The 10,590-nt window shown below is 39.6% G+C and overlaps 1 long non-coding RNA gene across 1 annotated transcript; it reads left to right on the top strand.

Moving 5' to 3' along the window:
• Nucleotides 1–1,105: 1,105 nt before the first annotated feature.
• Nucleotides 1,106–9,644, top strand: LOC134396690 (uncharacterized). The gene is made up of 3 exons (XR_010025289.1): nt 1,106–1,264; nt 6,434–6,527; nt 8,893–9,644. It is a non-coding gene; the product is annotated as an uncharacterized LOC134396690 (long non-coding RNA).
• The last annotated feature ends 946 nt before the right edge of the window (nt 9,645–10,590 follow it).

Here is a 10,590-nt window from a genome sequence, read left to right as displayed (position 1 = left end):
GCCCAAACCCAGCAGGCTTTCTACAGGCGCCTGATCGGTGAGAATGTTGTTTTGCCTCCCAAAGCGGAAAGCATAATTATGACAGAATGTTCTAGACACTTCCCCACAAAGCAGAGCTTTGGGGGTTGGGTAAGATGTGCCCAGGCATGAAGGTGTGAGAGGGAGCTGTAGCTGAAGCCTTTGTGGACTTGGAACAACCTAGGTTGCCAGAACAGCCACTAACAGTTCTGACAAGCCCCAAACAATAGAAAAAAGGGGCTAGTGATGGCAAAGCGTGAACTTGCCCAACTGATGAAAGCTGGTACAGAAACCAATTTGAAGGGGGGGGGGGCACTAGAAACTTCCAAAGTTTCTCTGGGCTATACTAGAATAGTGCAGTATATCTAAAGGAAGGGTAGCAACAGAAGGCACAAACATATTCTAATACAGAAATAGGGTTTATTGTCTTAAGTAGGACACTAATATAGGGTGCAGAACAAGGGTGACATTAGATTTTGCATATAGAAAATTAAATAAAGTCACAATAAAAGATTTAAACTTTGCCTCAAATAGATCTTACAATTCCCCCAGCCTAACAATGCTATACAGGTCTACTGAGAAGTAAGATTTGAGTTCAGTGGATTTAATCCCAAGTAATTGGGCATATTCAACTTTGAGACTGGGTCTATTTAGACTGCAGACCTCACGGCCAGTGCATCTGGCCAAATTGATAGACTTTTCCATTTTCGTGCAATTTTGCTTGGTCCTCATAAAAGTATTGCGAGCTGAGCATTTTGGTGTGTAGTTTTTTTTCCTCATGGACCAGCGCAACTATATTTGCGTTGCTGCTGGGGGGTGTTGACTGATAAGAGTGTGCTTTTATTGCCCTCCCCCCTCTTTCTCCTCTTGAAAAAAGAAAAGATTCAAGTCTTCTCTCGTACATCTTCTCCAGGGTAACCTCTCCCGCGCAGGCGCACACACACACAGCCACAAGTCAGGCTTCCGTGAGAAGGACCAGAGCGGGAATAAACAGAGGGGGGGGGAGGGGATGACACGCGCTACGTGCTCGCGAGCGACAGCGGCTGTTCGCATACAGGGCGCATGCGCCTTCATTTATTGCTCGCCGACCGATACCGTGACTATCCCGTCATCCTCAGCGGGGAGCAATAGAGTGGGCCCTAGAGCGGCGGGAGCAGGCCGAGGCCGATGATGTCGGAGAAGAAACAGCCCGTTGATTTGGGGCTTCTGGAGGAGGATGACGAGTTCGAGGAGTTCCCAGCCGAAGGTAGCGGGGCAGGGAGAAAGAGGGGAAAGTGAAGTCCGGGGAGCGGCGCGTCGTGGCGAGCGCGGGGCGGCTTGGGAGAGACGGTGATTGAGCATTCATGGTCGAAGTGTGAGGAGGTTTTAGAGCAGCTTCCCCCAACCTGGCGCCCTCCAATCGTGTTGGACAACAACTCCCATCACCCCCAGCTAGCCATGGGAGTTGTGAGTTGTCGTGCAACACTCCTGGAGGGCGCCGGGTTGGGGAGAGGCTTTTTCGAGAGACTCAAAAGCAGGCCCCAAGTGAATGCGCGCGCACTCGCGGGCTCCTTCCACGAATGTCAGCCCTACTCAGAGTAGACCCATTGAAATGAATGGATTTGAGTTCGTTACGGCTAGCTTCAGTCCCAGTCATTTCAGTGGGCCTACTCTTAAGTAGGACTATCGTGGGATACAACCCGAAGGGCTCGATCCTGCTTCTTAGTAAGAGTGCTGAGGATTTTTGGGCTGTAACTCCGAGGCCTGATTTCCCAGCAACCCATTGGGTGTCTTCTCACATACTCCTCAAGCCACCCCTCCCACTCGTGGCATTTCCCCTCGCCTGGGAAGAGGCCATCTCCTCCTCTGGGGGGGAGGGACTGGTTCCGCCTTACTTTCACAATGGGGGCCGTCCAGTTACAGCATCCTCCCCCAAACTAGTGTCCTCCTGGTGTTTTGGACTTCAACTCCCATCAGCCCCAGCCAGCATAGCTAATGGCCAGGAATGCTAGGAGTTATCGTCCAAAAGGTCTGGAGGGTACCATGTGGGAGAAGGGTGAGTTATACCAAATGCATGTATGCTGATAAAAAAATGGTTGCTAATTTTGCTTGATTAAAGCTCTTTTGGATCAAAATGTATCTTACTCAGGTTTTGTCCCATTTGCACAATTTGGGGTAAAAGATGTGAATTGCCCCATATTTTACTGTTTTTATATGTTTTAGGGTTCTACAGTTTCCAGCATTCCCCAGCCAGCAAGTTGTAGGACTGTTTTTCTGTCTAAACATGTATAGAATTGCACCCTTACTTGTATTTTAGTTTGGATGCTTAGTAGTAGTTGGATCTTCCAGCTGCTTAATGTCCAATACAAAAGAAACCATCCTTGATTAGCAAAAGTGACAATGTAAGGTAGTAAAGTGTGTGTGAAACATGTAGCACCTGTTGCTTAGTAACTAGGTACTATGCATTCAGAACTAACATTTATTAATTATTGCTATTAATAATTATATTTACTTGGGAGTAAGCTTTGTTGATTTAAATACAACCTGATTCCAAGTAATTATGCTTCAGCTTGTAGTGTAAATGTCCTCTTAACAGTGCAATCCTATGCTTGTCTTCTTAGTAAATCCCATTGTATTCATTTGGGCTTACTCCAATATAAGTGTATTTAGGCTTGCCGTCTAAAACACAGGAACAAAGGGCCTCAGTCTTTGTTGAATGATCTGAAATATTCTAGATATTTGACTTTATTTCTATAACACCTGAAAATATTTAATTGACTTGTTGCAAACCTTTTTAAAAATTACGCAACTATGGGATGTAACATGTACATAAACTGCTTTTCATGAGTGAGAAAGTAGCTATGCCTAAAGTTGATATTTCTTACCTTAACTGACACTTTTCAATTATTATTGTATTTCATTTCAAAACTATATTATTATTTGAAATTTCCAAACTCCTGTGCTTTGTATCTGGATTTTGTTAATTCTTAAAACTTGGTGCAAGGCACATTACACTAAAATGAGTGTCATTCTCATTTGTTTTAATAGATCTGGGTTGTATTCTCTAGTTATGAGATTTCCTGTTTTATCCATAAAATTTTCACACTGGTGTTTGCCATCTATTTGAAGACTCATTAAGAAAGCCTTATAAATTTGATTAGGTGCCATTATACAGTTGCTGTATACTGATATAGTTTGTATTTTGGTACAGTTGCTGTAAATAAACTCTCTCAAATAAACTTGATTTTATGATGTGGAAGGTACAAAACTTTTCTTTCAACGCAAAATTATATTAACATATGAGGGAAACACATTCTGCAAATAATGTTTATTAAATTGCCCTAGATTTCAAGGGTGAATTTTTTAATGCCATACAGATCCAGCCATCTGAAATCGATTTGTTCTGTTTTTATTAAGCATTCCATTGTGCTACAGTATTGCATGTGCTCCTTTGACATATGTATTTGAGAATTCATTACTTCCCAAATGTTTTGGAAATATTACAGAAGTGTGAAAAATAGGTTACGGGTATTCTAGATCAATGGATAAATCATGTTTTGGCTCTAAGTATAGAAAAAATTACCAACTGTGTTTATAAATAGTACTTGGATATTTGCAATTTTGGCATATTGTACTAAGTTTACTAAAACAATGACACCCTGTAATGCATATTCATTTTATCTGGTCAAAGGAAAGCAATACAACTAGGTGGTAATTTTATATGGCATATTTACCAATATACCTGTACCAAGAAGAACACCCTTCTTGCTACATGAAAAAGAATATAGTTACAGTCTTTATGTTCTGTTTTTGTGTGAAGATGTCTGCTGATTATAGTGCAGCAATTTTAATCAATAGGGAAAACAGCCATTGTTGGATCAACTAATGTTCAAAATGCTGCAAGTTACACAGAACTCCATGTTCAAACCAACTGTCTATATGGACTGTTTGAGGAAGAAGGGAAGGCTTTTCACCTTCTCACTACCAGTTGTATTACCACAAGCATCTTTGGAAAGTCATCCCAGCCTTGAATGTACTTTGATTTTTGCACTTGAAAATTATTGCCTTGCTTTGTGTAAAGTGAGTGTGTCTTTCACCTCAAACCTATGGAGATCTTTCACCTCAAACCTATTAAGATCAAAGGAATTGCTTCCACGAAAATGTATTTGTTATAAAAGTACCAGTCATCTGTACATATTTAGTTACAAATAAGTAACAAATAAGGATATGTTACAAGGATAATGGCCAACTACTTTGAAGCATTTCCTGGAAACAATATTTTATCTTCCGTTATGTGTTGTATTTGTATGTTTAGTATGTTTCTATGTTCAGTATTTCTATCTATCTTCTCAATAAACATTAGACGATCGATAGATCAACTTGTTTCCACTGGCTTCCTTTCATTGTGTTCATTATGATAGTAATGACAATTGCTGATCAATAGGCCAATTTAAGCCAAGGTTGCATAACTTTAGCAGGTCAGCACCTCGGTTATAAGCGAGCTACAGAGTTCCATTGATTATCTAGGTGCTAGCATTATATTTCTGGGCACCAGAAATGTTTCTTTTCTTGTTTCCAAATATGTATGTTTAGAAGTTTATTATTAAACTAAGCTCTTTATATAAGAGTAAAGTATAATAAGATCAGGGTGCCAATCCCAAATCAGAGTTCAAAATCAGTTAAGTACTCTGACTTAACCTCATTAGAGAGCTTATATGACAGCACCAGTAGTGTAAAATAATTAAGAGTAAATCACCTTATGGTCTTTTTTTTCCTTTGGCTGTAGTGCTGATGTAACACAGACCTCCAGACGACTATTGCCATCAGGTCAGCAGGATTCATCTACTCTCTCCCATCCTACTTAACCAGGGTTAAGCAGTTCATTGTGATTTTATTTATTTAAGGTGCAAGTCAATACATGTCGAGACAGAAAAAACTGGCTGGGGCATGTTGGGAGTTGTAGGACTTTTTCTGTTTAAATATGCATAGAATTGCACCCTTATTTATTTTACTTAAATATTTATAAATTGCTTTCTTGGCCAAGTCTTGAGCTGCAGTAGAGAGAAACTTTGGTTAACATAAGTGCCAACAAACTCAACCATGGTTAAGTAGGCTTGGGAATGTTTTGCTCCAGGGAGGGGTTCTTGCCCTCCTAACCATGATTACTAGGGCCATGTATTATTAAATCTACATTGGATCTATGTACGTTTCAAAGTTATCAAAAGCTAAACTCAGTTTGGATTTTCCTTCTTCATGAAGGTCTGATTTTCTCTATCATAAACTAAGATGCATATGCACAACTAGGTTTTTGATAAGCACCATCAAACTATTTTAGCTGCAAGGCTAATGAACTGACATGCTATAGTAATTACTGTTTTTGCATCAAATAATGCAATATTGTTTAAGCACACAGCTGGTGTACTCTTTTTTTTCTGGGTTGCAGTGCTAGAGACAAGAAAGAAATGTATTTGGAAAGCCAGCTTTTACTCTGGTAATCGACAGGAAGATGTTGCCAGCTCTGTTAGCTTTTATGCCCTGCAGGACAGTATTAGCAAAAGTGTACAGCAGTGTTCATTTAACAGTCTCTGCCATTGTGTGTCTCAAACCTTACATATTTGTGCCAATACTAAGAAAGCCTGTCAGGCGAAAAGCACACTGTTTAATAGTCTACGCTCCCACTTATTTTGCAGTATGATAAAGTCTGATGTGCAAGTTATTCACATGCCAGTTTTAAAATTTCTTGGTATTATGGCCCCAACTGGTATTGAAGCAATATCCATGAGGGTAGAAGGCATTAACAGTAACTGACCTCTTGCAACTCCTTGCTTGCTAGTTGGAATTCTTGACCCTAGCTTTCTCTAATTCAGTCCAACCTTGTTTTTAGTTTCCTGGGCTAGTACCTGATCTTTAGTCAAACAGCATCTGGTTTGATCTTCCACCTCTTTTCCTCACCACAACTTGTTGTCTGGGTTGCCCGATACCAGTTCACCTTGCTCACTTCTTCCACCTCGAACAGAGGTGTCCAGCCTTACATATCTGGAATATCTGTGGCCACAAATTATCAGCCAGACCTTTAAGGGGATCAACCTGTGAAGTATATCTCTCACTTGACTCCAATCATGCATTTACAAACCATGATTCTTGGCTCTGGTCCAGACCTAACTGTTCAAACATCTCAGTTCACATTGATGGAGCTTTATCATCTTATAAAATGTAGAGATGTTAAAAAAGCAATAGATACAATGAACAACTATGTTTTTAACCACTTTATTCTTTCCTTTTTTTAACATAACTGTCCCTCAAGAAAAATTGTATGGAATTGCATCCTATTGGGAATTAAAACAAAATGAAGACTTTTCACATTTAAATTATTGAAACGCTCCCCAAAGTTTCTGAATTATGTATAGAATAAACTTGTTCTGTATCTTGTTTTCAGACTGGGCTGGTTTAGATGAAGATGAAGATGCACATGTGTGGGAGGACAACTGGGATGATGACAATGTGGAAGATGATTTCTCCAATCAGTTAAGGTAATTTGAATTTTCTCAGTACATGGAAATAAAGAAAAAACTGCAGGCTAGAACATGTAAAACAAGAACCAGATTGGACAATGCAGAGCGAAAACTACTTGGGAACTGGCTCCCATATACACAACATTGAATTGTATTGTATTAGAGAAGATGCTGGCTGTGTTCAGATGTAATACTAAATCATGATTTAGTGTTGCAAGCCTGGCCTCCCCCAGGCTTATGCACACACACACCCAAATTCCATTTCAGAGAGTGGAAGTGTCCACTTCTGTTCTAGATTAACCGGAGCTTAGCATATTATCCAAGCTTAACCTTAATTATGGTTGGTGGAAACAAGCTAACTTCATACCGTACTTAACTATGTTAAGATTAACCATGGTGTGTCTAGGTTTAGACTACGTGGCAAGCTGTGGTTAATCAAAAATGGAAATGAAAGTTTTCAAATTTCCTGCAATTATGCTGGAGGAGGAGTTCAAGCCCAGGGGGAAGTGTTGTGTACTGTAGCGGCTCCAGTTTTCTCTGGGAGACAATGAGGCAAAGTGCTAGGCAATTTACAAAGCTTTATTGCAAGCAATAAACACTTCTGTAACACAAACCAGGCACCTTCTGTGAAACTCCCCCTTAGGCAAAAACTATGCAAACTAAGCTAGACAATTGTCTGTTCAAAGAAAAGAAAAGGCTTTTCAAATTCCAAAACTTCAAGGTGGTTGATTCGTGGGCGATTTCTCGTGCAATCTGTCCATCTGTCTCTTTGCCGCTAACCTCTCTGAACTTTTTAGTTTCTGGCAATTCTTAGCATCGAGTAAGGTTTCTGAGTGCTCACCGCCGGAAGTTGACTCCCTGTACACTGAAGCCACAGAATTTGGCCTTGAAGAGATAGACTCTGGAGGGGACAGATTCTCAGCTGAAGCTTCTCCCCTGTGAACCTCCTCCCCCACTGGCTCTAACTGCCTGGAGTCTGGCTCGGCGTCTTCTGAGTCTGAATCTGTTTCTGATTGATTACCTGCATCACCTGCTCCCAATATAGGAGCAGTAGGGCTATACATGATAGGAAGCTAGCTTCATTCTCATAACGCTAACTGTGGTTTAGCATTGTGTCCGAACTATCCCATCAGCAATAGTTTTAAGTGTCAAGTTGTTTAATTTAACTGATTAACTTAAATTAGCACAATAAAATAGCTCTACTGTCAACTAATATTCACCAAAACTGAACTATTAGGAGCACTAAATGGGTTGAACCAAGGGTATGCCATCTGTTACCCTCCAGAGGTTTTAGACTACATCTCTTATAAGGCACAACCAGCATAACAATGATTGGTAATTATGGGAGTTGTAGTCCAGAACATCTGGGTGACACAAGATTGCCTACCCCTGCATTAATCTGACAATCTGTAGCTGAATCTGAGATTATTTTTCCAGTCACCTATAAAAAAAGCAGGATTCGACTACTGTAAAATGCACACTGCAAAAATAGCCAGAACTCAGAAAGCATGGCAGACGTGTAAGAAGGAAAAGGAGATACCAAATCATATTTCAGTTGCTTCATGTGTTTCCTTTTCTATATACAAATTAAAGCATTATGTTCATAAATTTTCCTATCTGCATTTGCCTATTTCTGTTATGTTGGCTACATGCTTACCTAAGTTTGCCTCTCTTTGGGTCTCAAAGGGAAAGTAGTTCTTCCAAGAAGTTGGAGAGTTGCATGAGCTGTTGAGAGCACATAGGCCCTGTTCAGAAGACACCTTAAACCATGACTTTAACCACGGTGAGTAAGGCTTTTTGCCTTATTCACCATGGTTAGAGCTGTGGTTTAAAGTGTCTTCTGAACTGGGTCATAGAGTTGTGCTCCTTGTCTGCTTTGGCAACTCAGTAGTTGGAAAATGGGGCAGGAATGTGGAAAACAGGGTATGGTACCACAGGTGTAGAAGAGAGGAAGTGATATATAAATAATTCACCGCCTATAACTACAGGGAACACTGCCGTGTTCTCTGTAATATTGCATCCAAGTCTTACATTGACCTATAACTATGATATTAATGGAAGGGAGTGGATAGGGTTCAATCCAGACTAAGTTAAGTTGCGCTTAGATTCCATTGAAATCGATATGAAAAGTAATCATGACTGACTGCAATCCTACACATATATCTACTCAGAAGTAAATTCCATTGAGTTTAATGAGGCTTACTCCTAGGTAGGTGTGTATAGGATTGCAGCCTAAGGAAGTCTCATTGATTTAAATGGGAATTAACCGAACCTGCTTCCAACAATTTTTTGTAATGTAATAAAAAAAATCAAGTTTTTAGCACTTTAATAGAATCACAGAGTGAATTATTTAACATTTGTCTGGGATGGGTTATCTTTACAGGGCGGAATTAGAAAAACACGGCTACAAGATGGAAACCTCATAGCTTCCAGTGATGCTGTGATCTGAGATTGGACTGTAAATTTGAACGTAGAGGTGCAAGATGGATAAATTGAACGCAGAGGTCAAGATGGAAGAGAAGATACTAGACTGTCCATTATTACCCTAAATTTTGTTTTTGTTTTGTATAAATAAAAAAAATGGAATCTAAGTGTTGTATTGTTCCAGTACTGTTCAGGTTCCTCTCTGAATTACTGGTAGGTTCCATGACAATATTGCTAGCTATTCTAAGCATGGATTGATTATAATCTTGCCTTCTTTAATGCTAGTGACTATAACTGAAGCCAACTGGACAGCTGTGAATTTTTAAAAAATTACCTTTTGTGGCATTTCATCAGTTTGTATTGGGACTAGGAAAAATGCAATGAAAACATCTTAAACTGAAGTACGACAGTCAGTTTCCTTTGCTTAAGCAAGTGAAAAGTACAAGTTTAATACTTATGAATAAGAAGCAAGTCTTGTGCTAGAGGCAACCCACAGGAGGTGGGTTGGAAGTGGAAAGTTCCTAGTCCAATCTGCATGCTACTGAAGGTAAGCTTACCTTCCATGCCCAGAGGTTTGCTTGTTCTAAAATTGGCAGCATTGTGACTATCGAGTCCACATTGCCAAACTTTCCAGCATTGAAACAAAAGTATTCATCATACCTGATTTAACCTTGGAGTGAAGTGCAATAAAACACAATGTTAATGTTGAAAGAGTGTACCACCCAATGATGTTTTCATGAGTGTGAAGAAGGACAAACATTTCTTTCATCTCGCAGAGTCACAGCAGTTTGAGAGTAGAGCAGGGAAATAAGTGGGAGTAACCTAATATTAGTACTAGAAACACTTTCTTTAACCTTGTTTAGCTAAATAACCTTGAGTGTACCATGATGTAATTGGGTAATGTGATAATGGTACGTTGCCAGCTTCTAGGGAGACACTTGGGCGGGTTTGTTGAGTCAGCCCACTGGTGCAGAGTCCTGGATAGGGTTATTTGCAGGACAACATCACTCCTCTGCACTAAGCCAATTGCTCTGAAAAGGAAATGCCCTTAGGTCAAATTGGTTGGTTTGCAAAACTAGATAGTTCAACTTTAAGTAGCTTTATACCTTTATCCAATTTTGCATGGTTTTGGGAAAGAAAGCAAACGACTACTCGAATAGGTTAGTCATACATTTCTTTCTCAAGCTGCATGAGTCATTTAATAAGTATATAGCAAAACTCATCATCATAGAAACTGACTTGAGAACCTATAAATGCTTTTAAGATTTTTTAGTTCTTTTTCCCCACACAGTATTTTGGCATTGCGCCGGGAACTGCAAAAAGAGCAAAATATAGGTTATAAATAACTGAGAAAGTCAAAGTTGGAGTGAAGTGCTAAGGACCCTATTTGTTTTAAGTGAAGGGCCGTCAACTAGAAGATACACAGTGAACTGAATCTAAAGCACCACTTAATAATCTCAGATTACAACGGGCAAATGATTCCTTAAACTATTAACCATTTCTTATAGTATGACTAATTGAATTTTGATTTGATCTGATGTTTTGACATGTTACATTAGGCTAGAAATTTAGTATTTGGGCTTCCTCAGAGTATTTCTTTATAGAGCATTTAGGTAGATATGCACTTGTTTTATTTTACTTACTCTAGTTTTCTGTG

This window comes from Elgaria multicarinata, chromosome 1 (assembly GCF_023053635.1).
Source record: "Elgaria multicarinata webbii isolate HBS135686 ecotype San Diego chromosome 1, rElgMul1.1.pri, whole genome shotgun sequence".
In the NCBI taxonomy this organism is placed as follows: Eukaryota; Metazoa; Chordata; class Lepidosauria; order Squamata; family Anguidae; genus Elgaria; species Elgaria multicarinata.
This window is presented reverse-complemented; position numbering and strand designations above follow the sequence as displayed.